The sequence below is a fragment of the Canis aureus genome, chromosome 27, assembly GCF_053574225.1.
Source record: "Canis aureus isolate CA01 chromosome 27, VMU_Caureus_v.1.0, whole genome shotgun sequence".
Lineage (NCBI taxonomy): Eukaryota > Metazoa > Chordata > Mammalia > Carnivora > Canidae > Canis > Canis aureus.
This window is the reverse complement of record NC_135637.1, coordinates 42,400,046-42,413,439: the sequence shown is the minus strand read 5'-3', so window position 1 is coordinate 42,413,439 and position 13,394 is coordinate 42,400,046. Positions and strand designations below refer to the sequence as shown.

Sequence of the window (13,394 nt, the reverse complement as noted above, 5' to 3'; positions counted from 1 at the left end):
TTTCTTTCTTTCTTTCTTTCTCTTTCTTTCTCTCTGTCTCTGTCTCTCTCTCCCTCCCCCTCTCCCCTTCCTGCTCTTGCTCTCTCTAAAAGAAAACAAACAAAACAAAACAAAAACAAAAACAACAAAAAAAGAAGGATATCCTAGTAATGGGGATAATTAATACTCTGAAAGATATTATCTTAATAATGGGGTTAAATAGTCCTAGACAGCACTGCTCTGGACACAACTTAACAGATCAAAAAGCCATTTTAGAAAGAATCACACTAGTTCCAAGTAATGTGCTTGCTTTCTAGAAAAATACTGAAGAGCAATTAGAGGAATATAAAAACATCCATGATTCAGCAAGGTAAAACACAAAATGTCTGGTATTCCTTGGACTATTACATGTTTTTATTTACATGGGTTTTCAAAGAAGTAAGAGACTGGAACTCAAAAAATAGTAAAAAATGTACAAGATGATAGAATATACAGGTTGATAGAGGAAAGCATGAGCATGATAAATATGAAATAGAAAATACTTTGGATGAGATTGAAAGAAAATCAAACACTCTAAAAATTAGAAGTCCAGAAGAATTGAAGGTAGAATAATTGAAACTATCTAAAATGAAACAGAGAGGTAAAAGACTATAGACACAATAAAGAGAATATCAGTGAACTCTTATAGGATAATAATAAGTGGCCATCTGTGGTTGTTACACATGAAAAAAGAGTGTCAGAAGAAATATTTTATGAAATAATGTCTACAAATTTTCCAAATTTGATGCAAACTATACACCAATACATTCAAGAAGCTCAAAAAATGTGAAGCATGAGAAACAAAACTCCAACAAGGCATATCATACTGAAATTTCTCAAAACCAAAGATAAAAATAAACCTAAAACCAATCTTAGTAAAGCAGTTAAAGATAAAAATCACAACAGATATCTCATCAGACTTAATGTGAGCTGGAGAACAATGGAAAAACATGTTTAAAATCCTGAAAGAAGGGATGCCAGGGTGGTTTAGTCTGTTAAGTGTCTGACTCTTTGATTTTAGCTCAAGTCATGATTTTGGCGTCATGAGAATGGGTTCCACACTGGGGGTAGAGCCTGTTTGAGATTCTCTCTGTCATTCTCCCTCTACCCTGCCACTCCCTTCTCCATGTCTCTCCCTTTCTAAAATACTAAAAAATAAAAATTAAATAAAAATAAATAAAATCCTTAAAGAAAAACACAAAACAACTATCTACAGATTATAATCTTAAGAATATCTTTTAAAAATGAAGGAGAGTAGGAGTGATTGGGTGGCTTAGTCAGTTAAGCATCTGACTCTTTAAAAAAAAAAAAAAAAACTTATGTATTGGGGCAGCCTGGGTGGCTGAGTGGTTTAGTGCTGCCTTCAGCTCAGGTCGTGATCCTGCGTTCCTGGGATCAAGTCCCGTGTTGGGTTCCCTGCATGGAGCCTGCTTCTCCCTCTGCCTTTGTCTCTGCCTCTCTCTCTGTGTCTCTCATGAATGAATAAATAAAATCTTTAAAAAAATAAAACGTATTTATTTATTTGTTTAGAGAGAAATAAACAGAGAACATGAGTGTTGGGGGGAGACAAAGGGATAAAGAGAGAGAGAATCTAAGCAGGTGCCATGCCCTGTGTAGAGCTCAACACATTGTTCAATCTCAGGGCCCTGAGATCACAAACTGACCCCAAATCAAGAGTTGACTGCTTAACCAACTGAGCTACCCAAGAACCCCTAAGAGTCTGACTCACTTGACCTTTATTTCAGGGTCATAAGTTCAAGCCATGCATCAGGTCTACACTGGGCATGGAGCCTACTTTAAAAAAATAATAATAATAAAAAAAGCAGATGACTAAAGACTTTCTCATCACTAGCAGATCTATGTTAAAAATAATAAATGTTTAAAAATACCTTTCAAGTAGAAGAAAAAATACAATATAGAAGATATAGAATTATGGATCTGTACAAAGGAATGAGCAGCAGCATACATTTTAAATATGTGGGAAGTATGTTAGATTTTCTTGTTCTCTTTTTTAAAAAAATCTATTCAATTGATAATTGACTCTTTGAAGTACAAATAATAAAAAATTCACTGTGGCTCTTGTACAGGTAAAATATGTAGAAGTAAAATATGTGAAAAAATATGACAAATGCTGAAATGGGGAATTATAAGTATATTATTACAATGTACTGTAATACTGTGAAATGGTAAAATATCGCTCAGAAGTTGACTATGGTCACCGGGACACCCGCACCCCGATGTTTCTAGCAGCAATATCCACAATAGCCAAACTGTGGAAGGAGCCTCGGTGTCCATTGAAAGATGAATGGATAAAGAAGCTGTGGTCTATGTATATAATGGAATATTCCTCAGCCGTTAGAAACAACAAATATCCACCATTTGCTTTGACATGGATGGAACTGGAGGGTATTATGCTGAGTGAAATAAGTCAATTGGAGAAGGACAAACATCATATGGTCTCATTCATTTGGGGAATATAAAAAATAGTGAAAGGGAATAAAGGGGAAAGGAGAAAAAATAAGGGGGAAATATTAGAAAGGGAGACAGAACATGAGAGACTCCTAACTCTGGGAAACGAACTAGGGGTGGTGGAAGGGGAGGTGGGCGGGGGGCGGGGGTGACTGGGTGATGGGCACTGAGGGGGGCACTTGATGGAATGAGCACTGGGTGTTATTCTATATGTTGGCAAATTGAACACCAATAAAAATAAATTTATAAAAAAAAAGTTGACTGTGATAAATTAAAGTTGTATTGTATAAACCCTTTTATCAGGTAGATAGATAAACAAATAGTGGTATATCCATACAATGGAATATTACTCAGAAATAAAAAAAAGAACTTTTGATATTCAGAATAACATTTAATGAATTTTAAAATAATCCCATTAAGTGAACGAAGCTACAAAAACGTACTGTCTAATTTCATTCATATACAGTTCCAAGAGAGTGCAAACAATTTCACAGTGACAGGAGGTGGGTTGGTGGCTGTCTGGGGATGTCGATGGGGGTGGGTCTGTAAGTAAATGGAAGAGAAAGAGAAGGAGGGATTTCAAAGGAGCCCATGAGAACTATGGAGGTAATGAATGTAATCCGTGTCTTGATTTGGTGATGGTTTCAGGGGTTATACATCTGTCAACATGTATCACGTGGTAGCTTTAAAGCAAGTACAATCTAAAGGGTATCAATTATATCTCAAAAATATGTGAGAAGAAAAAAATAAATTAAAAAACAAAACAACAACCCAAAGAACCAACCAAACAAACAATAAAAGCTCAGTTCTTCCTTCCATATTTTTTCTAGCCTGCCATGTTATCTTTCTACCAAACATATCCTAGATCAAATTTTCCTGAATTTGCTTAGTAACGCAGCTCTCGTTCTCAGCCTAAAGTCACAACTCAGCAAAACCTAAGTAGTTACTGAAATGATGATGAGCATGTTCCTTTAGAACGTCCTTTAATGATGAGTGATATCAGTCCCTATCTTCTGTTTCATTTCATTCTCATGTGCATATTACACATACATAATACAAATCAGTATATATTATATGCACATAACATATTTTATATAATATATATAATATACACACATATTATGCATGTATAATTATGTATTATAGAATACAGGATACAATTATATGCATCCTATGTGCATATATGATGTTTACACATATACTACACACTATATGTGTGTGCACACGTGGACGTACTGTATGTAAATCCAAGTACACACAAAGACACGGCCATACTCTGTTGTGATCTTAACTATTTTGACATAGTTCTTCATGAGTAGACTACGTAAGGAGTTCTGTGAATCATTTTTAATAGATTTATTTTAGTGTAGATTCACAGGAAAAGCTGCTTTTATTTATTATTTATTTATTATTATTTATTTATTTATTTATTTATTTAGGAAAAGCTGCTTTTAATTAAGACACTCCACTGGAGAAATTTTTTAAATTGAAATGTGATTGTGTTACGGAGAAACACTCATACAGCTCTCAAAAGACACAGCCAACCACTGGACAAGCATATGCAAGTGAAGCAAAGTTTTATAAATCCATACTGGGTGAATAGTGTGCTGATACTTTCAATATATATATATATATATATATATATATATATATATATATATATATATATATAGTTTTTGTTGTTTTTTGTTTGTTCTAAAATACAGTAAACTGATTCCTTGCCTGTTCTTGGGTCATGACTGAAAGTGAAAGTGCTTAGATCCGTATTTCACGTGTGTCTTGTAGCTAACATTCTCTTGTGGGAAGCCTCCAGCACAAGTTGACTTTACCCAACATAGATGAAAAGTTACTTTAAATATTCCTAACCTACAAATGAACACCACTGTTTCCTGCGCCTTTGCAAAAGTTACAGAAGTTGTAACACATGGTCTCAGAGTTGGTTGCTCTTTCTGACTGTTGCGAATAAATTATCATTCATTAGTGCCTTCCTGGAGGTCCCTGAGGTTGTTAAAGCTTTTCTCACCTCCTGGTTAAGGGAAAGTGGAATTAAAGGCTTTATTGCTGTTCAGAACTTGACCTCAATAGAAAAAATAACATAATTTTAAGCCCCAGAGGAAACGACCTCTTACTTCCCAGAGTTCCCTTGTGAATCCCATCCATGGTATTATTAGCATGACTTTGTCTTTTAAATGTTTCAAAGCATCTCTCTGTCTTTTGCATCTTTGCAGTGCAATGGATGGGATATGGGCCAGGCCCTCTTTGTTTCTGGATCTTCATATGGACACAACGAGGCCACATCCTTTCTGAAATTTTTGCAATGGTGTAGTTCACTCGTGGACATGTGGAATCAGAGGGACCACTGGAAAACCTGCCATATTAACTCAGACCAAAATTATTCCCTTCCGTTCTGAGAATCGCAAAGTGCAAAAAATTCTACAAAAAAGTGATTAAAGTCTCTAATACTTTCTACGTGTTTTAGGGGCGTGGGGTCAAAACTACATTGTAATTCTAAAATCTTTGCCAGTTCTTCCGTGCTACTAAACATTTGGGGCTAGCATTACTGGCACTTTCTTTTATGAACACATTTATGAAGGATGCGGTGTGAAAAGATAAACTGATGTGCGTAGGAACATTGGAAGGGTTTTAGAGAGAAAAATTCTAGCAGCCCAGATGGAGTAGGGTCCTGTAAAGAGGTGGCTGGTGATGGCCTAGAGTTGGTAAGCTGAAGGATTTTTAAATAGAACGTTGCTGACTTTTCACTCTTATATTGCTTATTGTGCTGCCTGGTAAACAAATCTTTCAACCTAAAGTCTTCAGTCAAATGTCTTGCTTGAATCCTTCTGGGAAAAACAATGATCATTGGTTAGCTTCCACCAAGAGTGGCCAGAGAAAAAAGAAAAAAATATTGTGGGACATAAAATGTTAATGAGATTTAGAAACTCAGAGCCAAAGTGGTCATCCTGGGGCACCCAGGTGGCTCAGGTCATGATCTGGAGTCCCAGGATCGAGTCCTTCATTGGGCTTCCCTCAGGGAGCCTGCTTCTCCCTCTGCTTCTGTCTCTGCCTCTGTCTCTGGGTCTCTCGTGAATAAATAAATCAAATCTTTTTTTTTTTTTTAAGTAAAAAAAATAAAATGTCATCCTGGAATAATGTGCCCGGAATTTAGTAAGAATGTGGGATAAGAAGCACAACCCAACTGATTTCATTAAAATGGACAGGAAGACCTGCTTTATATGCAGATTACTAGATACAAATTTCACTAATTACTTGTACTTCAGTGCCCGTATATGGCTTGCCAAAATAGCAAATCCCAAATGAGAAAATGAGTATCATCAAAATCCCTTAATCACTTCCCATAAGGAGGAGATAGCGTCCTACTTCAGTCCCACCCAGCACAAACATCTTGAGTCAAAAGCAGCCCTTATTCCTTTCTTGCTCAGTGTTAGGATGGTTATGCCAATATTTTGTCCCCCCCCCCTTTTTTTTTGCCCCTGGAACTTTTCAAGAAAATTTCCCAGTAAGACCTAGATAGAGCTGCTGTAGAGGGGGACTAGAATTATGGGGACGACAAAGGAAAGCAGGGATGCCACAAATACCAAACCTGAATTTAAAAATCCTGAAAACATCCTTAAAATCCTAGAGTCTCAAGACATTGGTATTTTTTTTAAGATTTTATTTATTTATTTGAAAGAGAGAACACGGAGGGCAGGGGGCTGGGGGAAGCCGACTCTGAGCTCTGGCCCTGAGGTCAGGGCCTGAGTTGAACTCAAGAGTCGGATGCTTAACCCCCTGAGCCATGCAAGTGCCCCCAAGACATTATTTTGATGACAAACAAGCCAGGACCGTCAATGAAAGCCATTAGTTAGTTTTGCTAGGTATTATGAGCCACAATCTGGCATGAGATTCAGAGGAACTGTTTCACACATCTTATGGGAACGAGCGTAGAGGGGAAAAATGGTATTTAACAACCCCCCACCTTACATTTGTGAAATTAGAGTTGTCGTCTTGAGGTAAAAAAAATCCATATTCAGAAGTGTTTGACCTGGAATCTAATATCCAAGCCTCGAATCTCCTCAGATGTTCATGTACATTTTTCATGGACAAAGATTATAAAGGTTCTTTTTCCTATAACTTAAAAAAATATTACATTTTTTTTTTTAATATTGCTACTCTTCTTTGTGGGTTTGTTTTAGGCACAGGGTAACATCGGAGGCGGGCCTCTTTTAAATTCCCAATGACTGGCCCGAAATGTGTATGGGTCTGTTTTGTAAGATGTTCTGTATTGTTTGTGGGATGCACCAGCCCAGAGATATATAGCATCATAAATATATTGCCCTCTTTGCTGTGTAGACCCTGGAAAACTGGCTCCATTTGTCTTTTTAATTTTTATGATAACTGAATTTACTGTAAAAGCACAAAGGTTTTAAGAAGGCATTCAGTCATGTATTTCTACTGCAGGTATAAGGTTTAATTGTACAGTTATTTTTCTAAAGCTCTTTTGCCGTTGCCAATAGCATCTTCCTAATAGTGGGTTGCCAAAAGGCATTTCTTTTTTATTATTTAATTTACTTATGGAAAAAAAATGGGCTGGGTATCACTTATCTTCCTTGATTACATACATATTGACTCAAACCAGAACCACAAATTACTATGGACCTCCAGAAAATAGCATAGGTCGCAAGTTCAACAGTATTAATTTTGCTTATTGGCCCTCTACGAAGGTGGTTTGCTTATTGGCACCTTTATGAAATAGAATCCGTCTCAGTGAGGGAAATTTATACATCCGTATGCCTAAAGGACCACCAAGTAAATCACCTTAGGTACCTTATTTCACAGACGTCAGAATCTTTCCTATATTCCCTTATTGGTTGATTAAAATAGACTCAACAAGATCGATTATTCTGGTATTTTTATTCTTACAATATACATAGTAGGGCTAAGGCACAAATTAAATCTACTGGGGACAGTTTGCCCCGGTGGTCCGAGAGAAAGATGCTATTAGAACGCGATGATGTTCATGTGAGTGGTCACATGTGCAAATACAGAAGGGAGAGTCATTTATGTTCAAGTCAATGAATATAAGAATAAAGCGCCTTCCAGAAGAAGTGGAATTCAAGAGCAGAGGTCACAGGACTGAGCCCTGTCCTAGGACTAAATAAACAATAATTTTCAGAGGCAAAGCGACTGTTACCATCGCTGTGGTCTTTCCCATGGGCTTTCCCATGGTCTCCAGAGAGCACTGCCTCCCATCGGGCCTGACCTACTACACAGCAAGAGGACGCACGGATTGGTAGGACGGCATCTTCTTCTGCTCACTTCATATTCCCGTGACAACCAGGTAATCTGTCTTGTAGGACAATTTTCCTTTGTCTGATTATTTCTTCTTGGTGTCTTTGACCTCCTTCCTTTATTCCCTGAGTTCTCCACCAGTTGGGACATAGGTCTTGAGGCTAGGTCAGAGTCAGATTAAACTTCTCTGGCCAGACCGTGTCATAGATCATATCATGCAGTGAATGATTCATCTCATTAAAAGGGTGCACCTGTGTCATGTTATCCCACTAGTAGTAACGTCAATTTGTATAATTTGCTTAAGAAAGTGCTATGGGATGGGTTCCCTTGGAAGTAAGTTTTTCGGGAGATATTAGCAAGAAGGCTGCGTTGTTTGATGGTTGTAACCCTATAACTGTCCTGTTCGAAACCCTAATCGATTCCTCGATAAGTGCTTACAAAATGGTGATTTTTCTAATTCCATCATTCCAAATATGTTAGTTGGCATCCTTCTGAGACTCTCTTCCTTCCTTCCCACTGCTGCGGCCCAGCCATGTGGCCGCTGGGACTTCCGGACTGCCACCGCTGACGCCAACCCTGTGCCCTACTCGCCACCTTTCTTTGAAATGCTCCCTTTTACGTTGAGCTCCAGGAAGAGGTCAGGCCTCCTGCTCTCCAAATCTCAAATACATGGTTGTCTGAACGCCACTCTTTGAAATTCTGCTTGTATTTTCTTCAGGCCGATTCTCTTCACCCCTAAAGCCGTCCTTTCTTGGGTACCAATTCTCCTTGAACCAAAATTAGTCTTCTCCCCTTTCAGTTCATCTACTCCAGGTACCCAAGTGCTTTGTTTTCAGCTTTCCAGCGCATTTTCATGTGTCTGTGAAGTAGAGAACAGTTGTGATCACCCCCACCCCCCGCCACGGTAGCTGAGGTGACAAGGGTACAGAGATTAAGTGATCCCGTAGTGATCACTTGTCCAGACTTCAGAACTGCAGCAAAAACTCAGACCTCTGGTCCTCGTGGTGGAGCTTTATCCCTATACCCACCTGCTCCATCTGATTGGCGGGAGGACAGGATCAAGGTGAGGCATCGGGTTGACTGGCGGCTCTCTTCCTGGTTCCACCGCTCACTAGCTGACCTTGGACACCTTACTCGCCAACGATGGTTCAGTTTCCTCATCTGTAATGTTAGGTTAGAATGGTGTTTTCCAACTTAAATTTTAACTGAAATAATAATTTGAACCATAAGACAATTTCTGAAATTTGACTGTTTTTATCCCAATGGCAAGTATGTTGTGCATACTAAATATTTAATGTGCGTTAGGTTTTATTATTGTCAGATGGCCTTGAATCATTGCTGAATAGAAGTATGCTAATGCTAACAACTTTTAAGATGATTTCCATCTTTTTAGAGAAACAGAAGAAGGTGCTATAAAATAGCATTAGTTTTTACATGTCATTTTTAAATATGCCTCATTCTTTGCTCTTCTTTGGAAATTCAGACTTCTCTGGCTTTTACTCTTTATGGTGCAAAATGACCTTGCGATAATTATATATATTCCTAGTGCTTTTTTCCTCTTCCCAAGAGATTTTATTTATTTATTTGAGAGAGAGGCAGAGCAGGACCATGCACAGGAGCAGGGGGAGGGGTGGAGGGAGAAATAGACTCCCCACTGAACAGAGAGCCCAACGTGGGCTGGATCCCAGGACCCTGAGATCATGACCTGAGCCAAAGGCAGATCTTTATTGACTGAGCCACCCAGGTGCCCCCCTATTATTAAATATTAATAATATTCTGTCTTAGGTGTATTTAAATGCATTTTGACTTATTGTGAGTTTGTAAATTTGAAAGTCAGTGCTATTCTGTGCATTTTTATTGCAAACAAATCTCTGACTCATAGAGAAAAACCATTCCTTGTGCAACTCATTGCTTACCATATAATATCGTCCCATGATTGCTCTGTGACTTCAGCAAACGAATTTGAAGCAGTCAAGCCCTGCTCCAAGACACAGTGTCTCGTGTGTTTTACAATTATAAATATAATCTGTGTTGAATGTGGGCATGGCTCCCTGTGTCAGAGACCAGGTCAGCAAAGTTTTCTGTTACAGGATAAATAGTGTTTTAGGTTTCAGGGGCAATGTCATGTCATTTTTAGAGTAAGAGCAGACATCGAATATATGTAAAAGAGTAATTGTGGCTGATTATTTACAAAAACAGGCAATCACCCAGGCTTGGCGCACTGGCCATGGATTGTAGACCCTGAGAAAAGGTAAGTCTCTTGGATGAGACCTGGTAAAGATGTCAGCAATGAGCAAGTGTGGAGTGTGAGACAAGGGAGGGGCCAACAGGTATTTAGTGACACTTTAGGTCAGGGGAACCCTAAAGAATGGATATTTGTAAGGGGTCTCTGACATCCGGGGAAACGCATATATGGTTTTGTTGATGAATGGGGTGATGGTAAAGATGCATACGTGTGTGGCTAGAGGATTTCAGGAATCCGAGTGAAGTTGCATATTTAAGACATTAGCTTGAGTTTTCGCTTAGAACGTGCTGCTAACATACACAAGGTCATGCATTAATTGTGCTCCTGGAAGCACCATCTATACGTAAACGGCAAAACCGAAGGTTTGCTTTGAACACACGTGCATAGAATGATTTTATTTTGTAACTGACCTATAAACATGAAAAATCATTTTGTCTTCTGGCTAAACTGTAAAATTATAGTTTTACTATTTACTTACAAGGTTGTATGCGCCATAAAAAGGAGGAAATCAGATTGATTTTGTGGATCTAAGGACATAGTGTATAATAGTTTGAGTTTTTTTTATCTTTTCTATTTAACATAGTGAAGGAGGCCTATGCAAATGAATATGGGATTAACAGACCTTGTCTATTTAAAAGTTTTTAAATCGTATGTAAACAAAGCAATCACTTTGGAGAAATGACAAGAAATGTTTCTTTCTTTTTTTTTTTTCTTTGGTGTCTGAGATAATACTTGTTTGAAAATATTGGTACAATTTTGCAATGAGGGAGAAGGAAAACATAAGAAAACAAGCTATTCTCTTTTTATTTGTATAAATTGTGGAGCAATAGGATTCTTTGAAATGATAATTATACCTCTGTGTTTCAGCCTTCAAGCTTTGCAGTAATTTGTTAAATATTATTTTAATCCATTGAAACAGCTATAGTATTGAAGTTTGATTTGGTTGCTGTTGCCAAGAACAGTTTCTGAAATTAATTAATGCAGAGAATTCTTTATTGAACAATTAATAAAGGGATGAATGATGTTAATAGTTTATAAAAACTTTAAAAATGATCCCAGACCAGAATCCACGTGATATTTTTGGAGCATCTTTCATGTGTATATTTAAAATACAAAGGTCTATGTATTTACATTTGTATGAAAAGCATTCATAAAACATATATACTTCTGAAGTGTATTAATCTCTAAAGTAGTAATCCTCTGTTTTGTTCAAGATTGTATCGAGAAACCAAATTATTTTATGGCTCACCTACCCTAGCCAACTTCTTCCTTTGTAATCCAAAAGAATTTAAATGAAATGTGATAATATCTTTGAAACTAGTAACAAATACCTATACCTTCAATTTAGAAGATTAACAAATTGCAAGATTATAAAATCCTAAAAGGGATTAAAAGTTTAAAAGTTTAGGAATATATATGTGTGTATGTGTGTGTGTATATATATGTGTGTGTGTGTTTGTGTGTGTGTGTGTGTAACTTATGTTAGAAAATGCAAATAGAGCGCTGCCTGGGTGGCTCAGTGGTTGAGCATCTATCTGCCTTTGGCTCAGAGTGTGATCCTAGGGTCCTGGGATCGAGTCCCCCATCAGGCTTCCTCCCTGCATGGAGCCTGCTTCTCCCCCTGCCTGTGTCTCTGCCTCTCTCTCTCTGGGTCTCTCATGAATAAATAAATAAAATATTTAAAAAGAAAGAATGGAATGAGCTAATCCATGGAGACTGCAGCCCAGTGCTGAGGTCTTATGGGCACTCACGAAATATTAACTGGTGGTACGTCTTATCACTGGTTTGTCTCTTTGCCCGATACTAGCACCTTCTACGTAATAGCTATTCAATTTAGTAGCCATAATATAGTAATGCATTTTAAATGGCCCAATCTGCAAGAAAAAATAAATACAGTGTTTGCATTAACATTTTGCTTTGTGTTTTAGTGGTCTGCCGGTAATTGTGAGCAAAGCATTGCCCATACAGATATATCTCGTTACAAACAGCAGATGAGGTTTTCAAAGAGTATTTTATTTTTATTTTTATTTTTATTTTTTTTGGTGAATTAAATAATCTATTTCTCTCATTCTCTTAGAGTTGCACAAGGGATCTGAAATTACAAATAGTTATCAATTGACAGTGATTCCTAATACTATTTAAGGATCTCTCTAATGTGAACTGCTTCATCAGGCAGTAAAATCACCTATCAAATGCTTCAGTTTACTAGAGAAAAGTCACTATGTCAAGGTACTGTATGTACATTCAATCATTCTTCAAATTTAAGAGCCACTTTTGGGTTTAGGCAAATCATCCTGTAAACTAGCAGTTTAAATGTGGTGGGGGGGCATGCAACCTGGTTTTCCTGATGGCTGGTCAGCTGTGTATGTAAAAATAACCCAGAAATCATATTTATTCAGCTATCAGGTATATTTTGCGTCACAACGGTGGAAATGCAATGCTAGCCTGTGTCTCTCTCCCCGTGTTCATCATGAGGGAGCCCCATGAGGGAGCGTGAAGACTCCTCCTTTGGGATCATTGTTTTAACTGGGGAAAAAAATTCAGGTCACTAAAATATATATATATATAAAGAAAAAGAGTAAAACTTGAGACCTGGCCAAGGGAAATCGGCTAGTGCATTTCTCAGGGTAAATTAATGAATTGGCATTCTGCTGCTACTTCAGGATGTCTGCTTAATCCATGAACGGAGGACATTGAAGTGCATGTTATATGTATTTAAAAGCCAGAGGTCAAGCATTACACCAGAGGAGTCACTTTTAAGAGTATTAAACTCAACCTTTGCTGTACAGTGACTCCTCAGGTGCGAGTGCTTGCTGAAATTTTCAGTTTCATTGCATGAACCAAATGCAGCTCTATGAGCTAAGGTAGAGCCATAAAAATGAAAGCAAAAGGTACTTCCAGCACCTACCGATTGCAATGGCTGCATGTGTGGCCATTTTTAGAAAGCCTGGTGCTTAGAGTAAAACAAAACAAAAAAAAAAAAAAAAAAAAAAACCCTGGGGCACCTGGGGGGCTCAGTGATTGAGCCTCTGCCTTGGGCCCAGGGTGTGATCCCAGGGTCCTGGGATCGAGTCCCGCATTGGGCTCCGCACAGGGAGCCTGCTTCTCCCTCTGCCTATGTCTCTGCCCCTGTCTCTGTGTCTCTCATGAATAATTACATAAAATCTTTTTAAAAAAATCCTTAGGTAAAATAGCAATAAATTTCCGGTTAAGAAAATAGTTATCAATCCATAACCATTTACCAGCAAGATTGTCTGTTTATATCTTTGTCAAATGCAGATCAATAGAATTTGATATAGCAGTTTCTTAGGCAGAGGAAACACATTACAAAGTCACATAGTAAAACAAAACCAAACAAAAAAAACCAACAAAA

At 37.8% G+C, this 13,394-nt stretch overlaps 1 long non-coding RNA gene across 1 annotated transcript in view; it reads left to right on the top strand.

Annotated features, from left to right (window-relative positions):
* LOC144299571 (uncharacterized) overlaps positions 1–13,394 on the top strand; it is a 694,273-nt gene that overhangs the window by 582,553 nt on the left and 98,326 nt on the right. The window lies entirely within an intron of this gene.